Genomic DNA, 8447 nt, shown 5'->3' on the forward strand with positions numbered 1-8447 from the left:
TTTAGCAAGCATTTAATGAATTTACTATGTCTTCGGGCCTCTCTATCAATCAAAGCAAATCTAGAATGTATATTGGAGGGCTAGTTGTTGGGGATAAAGTTCCCCTATTGCTGTGTTCTAATTTGATTGAAGGGAAATTCCCTTTGAATTATTTGGGTGTCCCGTTGAGACCTACTAAATGGAGGGCTACTGACTGTGATATTATCCTTAAGAAAATGAGAATTCGTCTGAATGGTTGGGAAAGTCGCCATTTATTTTATGCTGGTCGGGTCCAGTTAGTTCACTCTGTTTTATTGGGGATTCGTTCTTATTGGATGAATATATTTCTGTTACCTCAGAGTGTAATCAGAGATATAGACTGTCTTTGTAGGAAATTTCTTTAGGGTGAGAAGGATAACAGAAGCAAGCTTCATCTTATCTCTTAGGAGCATGTCTGTCGCCCAAAATGTTTCGGTGGTTTGGGTTTTAAGGAGGGTACTTCTTGGAATAAGATTATGTTGGCTAAATTCATCTGGGCTGTTTCCTCCAAGCAGGACATTCTTTGGGTAAAATGGGTCAATTGTGTTTACTTAAAAGGAGCTTCAATATGGGATTATCTGTTAAAGCAAGATACCAACTGGTATTGGAGGAAGATCATCAAGTTCTGTCATGTCTTGTCTAGAGCTGATTTGGAGGCTACAGTTATGAATGGAAAACTTGAGCTGGGAAAGCTTTATTATTTAGTGTTTCTTGGCAATTTGGTGCACTATGAGAAGGCAGTTTGGTGTAGGCTCTCGGTTCCTAGGCACAAATTTATTCTTTGGCTTGCTGTGAACCAGAAGCTCCTAACAAGGGATTGGCTTCATCAATGTCATGTACCTCTCACCTCTTTATGTTGCCCTGTTTGTTCTCAAGAAGATGAAAGTCATTCTCATCTCTTTTTTGAGTGTGCTTTCTCCAAGAAAGTATTGTAGGCTGTTCATGGGTGGCTGAGAGGGGCTTCTTGGCCTGCTCAGTATGCGGCTTGGATTCAGTAGTTGTCTTTGCCTCGTACAGGTTGGTGTTCATTGGTGGCAAATGCAGCTTGTGCGGCTACTGTGTACCTCATCTGGCTGAACAGGAACCACTGCTGGGTTGAGAAGAGCTGTTTGCCTATGTCTAAGATAGATAACTTAATCAGATTTTCAGTTAAGGCTAAAGTGCAAAACTTACTAGATCGGCATTGTACTATTAGAGAGAGACAAATGATAAATTTTGTCAGTAATTTGTAACTTGAGGTGGATTTTTCCGGGTTAGATGTATCTAGTTTGTTGATCAATATTATTTTCCTTTTGATAAAAATATATATATATATATATAAAGTCTCCACATTTGTACAAAATCATCATGATGCATGTTAGAGCATTCAATCTTGATACCATGCAATAATAGAGGTGTATGTACTAAAAATATAATATATCTACGTTACCAAAGTGATTCAACATTCGAGGAAGTAAATTCATTATAATATGATCTTACGAAAAAATCACATAAATATTATGACAACTAAAGACAAAATATTTATATATTTGGATCAAATGCGATTTATTTTTTTCTTTTTTTAGGGAAATGTGACATATTATATGAATGGTCATCCAAATAATTTTTCTACCAAAAAGAGACATCTAAGCCTCGAAGAAAGAAATCGATTAAAAGAGAGAGTGCCCGTGTAGTGTGTATTTGTTCTCCTTGACGTTAAAAAAATAGATTTAATTTTTCGTATATAAATTTAATTACAACATGACATTAACACCTAAGGTGTTTGGTACAGTGGTTTGGTTTGGTGAAAATGTGAATGTGAAATTTAACTTATATTAAGTAAATTTATATTTAATGGTTTGAGATTTGTGTTTCAAGTGAGTCATATTTTTAGCTTAATATGAGGGTAATCTTAACTCCTTTAAACACTTGAGTTTCATATTCCCTTAATCTAAACCCCCTCTCACTTTATTCCTACAAACTCAAACCTCATACCATAATTATTTTACTTTTTTTTTGACATAATATTCATCTTTGATGATTTTATTTGATTAAGGATATCACTACAAGAATAAAGCCTATTAGCGGCGTAAGTATTAGCGGCAGACTAAGTCCACCTGTAATGTACAGTATATTAGCGGCGGACCGTACCACTAGTAGCGGCGGAGCCTCCGCCGCTAATATTCCAAAATAAATGTCTGGGAACAGTTTTTTAAAATTTATTAGCGGCGGATAATCACCTATATTAGAGGCGGGCTATCCGCCGCTAATAGTATTAGCGGCGGGTAATCACCTTTTATTAGAGGCAGGATACCCGCCGCTAATAATATTAATGGCAGGGGTTCCCGCCGCTAATGCTTATGAATACAAATCAAATTGGCACCACCTCTTCGCATTTGTTCTCCTTTCTTCTTCTCCGTCGACTGGTAGACGATTACACAACAACATTCCACCTCTTCGCGTCTGTGGTCAGTTGTGTTTATTGTTGTTGTAGTTTTAGCTTTTTTTCAGAGTAGTTGTATCTTTATATCTGGACCGTTGTTCTTGGTCCAGTTTGATTTCGTTGTTTTGTTCACTTCAGACTATGTTTTGTGTGTTGTGATGTGATGGATCTGTATTCTCTTCGTGTATGTTTTTCATTCTCTTTATTTCAATGAATTTGGCTCAAGTAATTGATTTGTAATTTTCTAGAACCCTTCTTCTCCGACTGCCATTCTCACCATTCCCTTCTTTATCTTATGATCATTCCCTTTGCAGGTACATAGACTGGTCAGAGAAGCAGCAAGTGTAAGTATCCAATTTTTATTGTAGCTATTTAATTTTGTTTTTTTTCTTTAATTTTCTGTGTTATATGTAACCAATTTTTTTTCTTTTGGTCTAGAACCCAGTCGAACCACTCTCTCCACCACTCTCTCTCTCTCTTTGGTCGTTTCCATCATTTCGCTACACACGGCTGTGCCAGCCACAAACAAGTACTACTATATTTGTTTAAATTTGGTTCTAGTTATAATGTACACAATCAACTTCAAAAGGGAATTAGTTTATGTTGTTATATCATATATGCTTGCCAATTTTTTATGGTCATATGTCCATAGTTATGAGCTGCTACTGCTATCTTTTTATTTATTTATATATGTTGTTAACTTTTTATATCATGCGTATGCCATTATTTTTATATCATATATGCAACCCATTTTTCCATTTCAGTATTTTATTGTTTATATATGGCAATGACTCTTTTGTGATTGGTCTTGGTTGGCTATCATAGGTATTTTTAATTAATTTAATTAATTAAATAATAAAAGTTTTATATAATATAATCTAATTAAATAATTTAATTTAATTTATTTATTGAATAACATTATCTAATGTTAAATAGTTATAAATTATATGAATATAGAAATTGATAATTATATTTAATAAAAGTTTAAAAAATTAAGAATAAATTATAATTTATTTTTTGATTAATTTTTAATAATTTAATTAATTAAATAATAAAAGTTTGATATAATATTATCTAATTAAATAATTTAATTTAATTTATTTATTGAATAACATTATCTAATATTAATTACATGAATATAAAAATTGATAATTATATTTAATAAAATTTTAAAAAATTATGAATAAATAATAATTTATTTTTAATTATTTTTTATTAATTTAATTAATTAAATAATAAAAGTTTGATATAATATTATCTAACTAAATAATTTAATTTAATTTGTTTATTGAATAACATTATCTAATATTAAATAGTTATAAATTACATGAATATAGAAATTGATAATTATATTTAATAAAAGTTTAAAAAATTAAAAATTAAAAATTAAAAATAAATAATAATTTATTTTTTGATTAATTTTTAATAATTTAATTAATTAAATAATAAAAGTTTGATATAATATTATCTAATTAAATAATTTAATTTAATTTGTTTATTGAATAACATTATCTAATATTAATTACATGAATATAAAAATTGATAATTATATTTAATAAAATTTTAAAAAATTATGAATAAGTAATAATTTATTTTTAATTATTTTTTATTAATTTAATTAATTAAATAATAAAAGTTTGATATAATATTATCTAACTAAATAATTTAATTTAATTTGTTTATTGAATAACATTATCTAATATTAAATAGTTATAAATTAAGAATAAATAATTATATAAAAATAATAATAATTTAATAATAAGGTGGTTCGTCTTCTCAGAGTAACACTGCCAATCTTGACCTTCACACACCGCCACAACAGCAGTACCAGCCTCCTTCACAGCAGCAGTACCAGCCTCCATCACAGTATCCGCCACATGTGTCGTCGCAACAACCTCCTCAGTATCCAAACCAATACATTTTTGGACGCTCTTCCCAGTGTCCTCCACTATATTTCAGCTTTACCGATTTTCAAGGAGGATTGATGCAGCCTCCGATACCTAATGTTAGATATGGGGAGGTTGGAGGTTCGTCGCAGCAACCATATGTGAGATATGGTGAGTTTGGGGGCGGGTCGCAGCCACAGCCTCGAGATCAGTTTGGGGACCTCACGCTCGGACGATCATCACAGCCACCTTATATTCCTTAACTGCCACAGCCACAGCCGTCACCCTCACCGCCACAGCCACCGCCACCGCCACAGCCGTCGTCCTCACAGCCAAACCAAAATGTTGAAGATGAGGACAATTTTAATATTAATCTTAATGATTTTATTTAGTTACTAGTTTATGTATTTGGACTAAATTAATATTGTATTTATTTTTAATGACAATAGCGATATTTACTAGGTTGATAAATATTAAAACTATTCACATTAATTTTAGTGTTAGTTATGTTTAAATTAATTAAATGTTTATTTTTGTTAAATTATATTATGAATTATTTTTACAAATAATTAAATTTAATAAATATTAATTTATTAATTTATGTCAAATAAATTTTAAAAAATATTATAAAAAACAATATTAGCAGCAGACCCCGCGGCTAATAATAATGTCTTTGACAAAGATATAAGCGGCGGGCTCCGGCGCTAATATTATATTATTAGCGGCGGGTGTGTCAGTCCGCCGCTAATAATGATTACTAGCGACAAACAATTGGGCGCGGGGTATTAGCAGTGGATGTCGCCCTTATTAGCGGCGAATTCCCCCGCCGCTAATGCATGAAATTCTTGTAGTGTATACTATATATATATCATCTAAAGAGGGGAAAAAAACAATCATATCCTCATTTCTATCCGATTTTTGTCAAGATAATCATCAAATATTGAGGAAGAACATGAAATTCCGTTTCTAGTAATTACCAAATTAATTAAACCGTGTGAATTAATTAAGCTACGGAATGGTAATTAAATGTTGAAACAAATTTCAGATCTGTCGGGATAGAATCCGAACTTGTCACGACAGAAACTGAACACAATAAAAACAGTGCAAAAACAATAAAGAACATAACAGATTTTTACAAGGTTCAGAAACCATTTAAGATAACTTACCCCTTGGGGCCACACCTAAAGAATAAAACCAATTAATATAGAATCACAAGTACAAAATATTGACATAAACAAAACAAGACTCAATCTTGAAATTTGCCGCAACTTTGTTGTACTTCTCTTCACTAATCTGATTTTGATTGAAACACTCAACTACTTGAACTCCCTTCAATGGTCAGCGAGTGCTTACATCCTCCCAACGCAAGGCTAGTAAAAATTATTTCTCGAAGACTATAAAAGTTGTGTTCAAATTACAATGTGTATTCACTCATGAATATGGTATAAACTCACCACAAAAACTAAATACTCATTTTTCTACTAGATCACGTGAATACTATGATCTTGAATACAAATAAGGAACTCTCACAAATATTACAATACACTCACAAATTATGCATCAACGAGTTCATTTTTTCTCAATGCCTTAGAAGCCTATTTATATAGTCTAATTCGTGCTAAGAAAGGCTGACAAAGAATCTCTTAATAAAAACAAGAATATTTGAAGATATTCTTGATTGATGAAGAATTGTCATTTTTAGAAGATTCGGATCCGACATATACGAATTTGGTGGGGACAGCTAATACTTGTGTCAGATCAAATATCTCATATATAAAAAACAATTAATTACTTCAAAGATTTATTTTCCTGAAGTTTATTACCTTGAGCTGCACGAAAAATAAAAGAAAAATATTCCATAAATGATTTTGAGTAAGTATAGAACATTTGCTTTATATAACTAAGATACAACTTCCATTTATAATCATATTGTGATAAAATCAAGCTAAATAAGGAATAATATGAAACTTAATATTCCAAAAATCACAATAATGAGAAAGTAATATTCCGAAAATCACAATAATGGGAAAGTAAAATTATCTTTTAAATACAAAGATATGTTCTATAAAATTTGTCAATTTTAGGATTTACAATCTTCCCCTTTGACAATTTTATAGACAAGGCATATCTATTATTTTTAAAAGACCCTGCATAAAACAAGTGAGTGCTTAAATTCACAAGAGTCTCAAAATGACCCCCTGCCAAAAATAACCAAAGCACAAGACTAAAACAATTAACAAAAACAATGAACAACTGCAGATCAAATAACAGTACCAAAAATAGAGTTAATCTCCCCCCCCCCCCCCCCCCCCCCCCCCGCCCCCATTGTCTAAGAAAATGCCAAAGAACAAAGAAAACAAAACCAAAACAAATACACATTTATTGTTCTTTTACCTTTAGAAAAAGCAAATAAAAATAGATTGAAAGGAATGATAACCGTCATGGAGCTGGAGTGGTAGAGACATTGATGATCGCCAAAGAAGCCAGAATTTGGTGCTGAGTATAGTCCATGGTAGTGAACCGCTCGGAGAGACTTGCAATTCCTGTCCGGACAGAAGCCCGAGCAGTCGGGACAACAGGGGTGTCAGGCTCGACATCTCCAGACCCAAAGCCAGCCAAATTAATGCCTTTGACCTTACGAGCTGTGGTAGAAGCATGGTCATCTTTGATATCTTTGACAGTGTATGTAGGTCCAACCAAAGGAGAAATCAAGGTCTCGTGTAACTTCTTCAAAGGATGTTGAGAGTCCAAAAGTTTGTAAATGACTTGCGGAAACATCAAGTGTTGACCCATGCGTTTGGAACCACTCAAGGACATGATCTGATAAAAAATAGCAGTAGCAAGATCGATACTGACACCAGTCCCAATTTTGAACAATGGAAATGCCATATCTTGAGTGATGGTTGAGGAGTGAGTGGTAGGCATCCAATTGAACATTTCAAATTTGAAAAGTGCACCATAATAGTGAGTAAGGTCCGAGACACAAAGAGATGTACTTGGTTCCCATACCATAGCTTGGCCAACTAATTCAGACAAAACTTGATCATTTGCAAACTCAATAGAATCATCAATCTCAACAGGAACGAGATTGAGGGCCTTAGAAATTTCAGTAGGACTAAACCTATACCAATGACCCCTAACATAAAAGAACTCTGATATAACAACTCATAATTCATATTTGCATAAAATTCCTTAACTACCCGAGGCAGAAAGCCATCAAAGCCAGACAAAGATCGTAAACAACCCCTTTCCTCTAAAGTAAGTAAAACCCCAAAAACACGATGAGGAGCAAAAAGGAAATTACGTTCACTAATAAAGTGACGATGCTCATAAAATTGTTTATTTTTCTCATTACCATTAAAACAGAAAGTAAGAGAATGAGCTTTGAAAGAGGAACCTGAAGTACGGACAGGGGCACATTTTTATTTAGTGCGTTTGGTAGTCAATTCGGGATATGCCAATGGTGTTGTGCCCTTTGGGTCAAATGCAACAGGAGTGGTTTCTGATGGGTCTTCTTCTGATTCAGTCTCCTCCTCCAAATCTTCATGAGGTTCTTCAGGAATTGGCTCGATCAAGGAAGGGTCCAACTCAGGCAGTGAGTCTTCCATTTCAAGAGAGACATCCTCCAAGGAGGTGCAAGGTGGTGGGTTGATTTTTGCATTCAATTTGAATTTGGATAAAGGAGAGGAATCAGAGATGGAGCTAGTACCTTTTAATGGAGCCACTTTGGCCTTCATGGTTCTCTTTGATCCAACGGCTTTGGATTTGCGTTTTCCCTTTGCCTTGGGTGTTAACACATCAGGGGATAATGAAGATTCAGAGTCATGTTTAGATATATCAGACACGGCTTCAGTGGAGACAAAATGTGCAGGGTTTGTAGTCAAGGCGGGTTTGGATTTTAATTGACCTTCGGGTGAGGCGAGTGAAACTGTTGAGGCTTGGTTTTGCTGCACATCAAGGTTGGGAAAGGTCACTCCTTTACTCGTAGCCCCATTCAAGTGAGATCCCTCAAGACCCGGAAGAGCAAGGACCTTCTTCCTTGCTGTGGTTTTGGGTCAACGGCCTGTAGGAGGCGAGACAACTGGTATTGATGCTGGAACAGGAGGAGACGCAGAAGGATC

Source organism: Humulus lupulus, chromosome X, assembly GCF_963169125.1.
Source record: "Humulus lupulus chromosome X, drHumLupu1.1, whole genome shotgun sequence".
Lineage (NCBI taxonomy): Eukaryota > Viridiplantae > Streptophyta > Magnoliopsida > Rosales > Cannabaceae > Humulus > Humulus lupulus.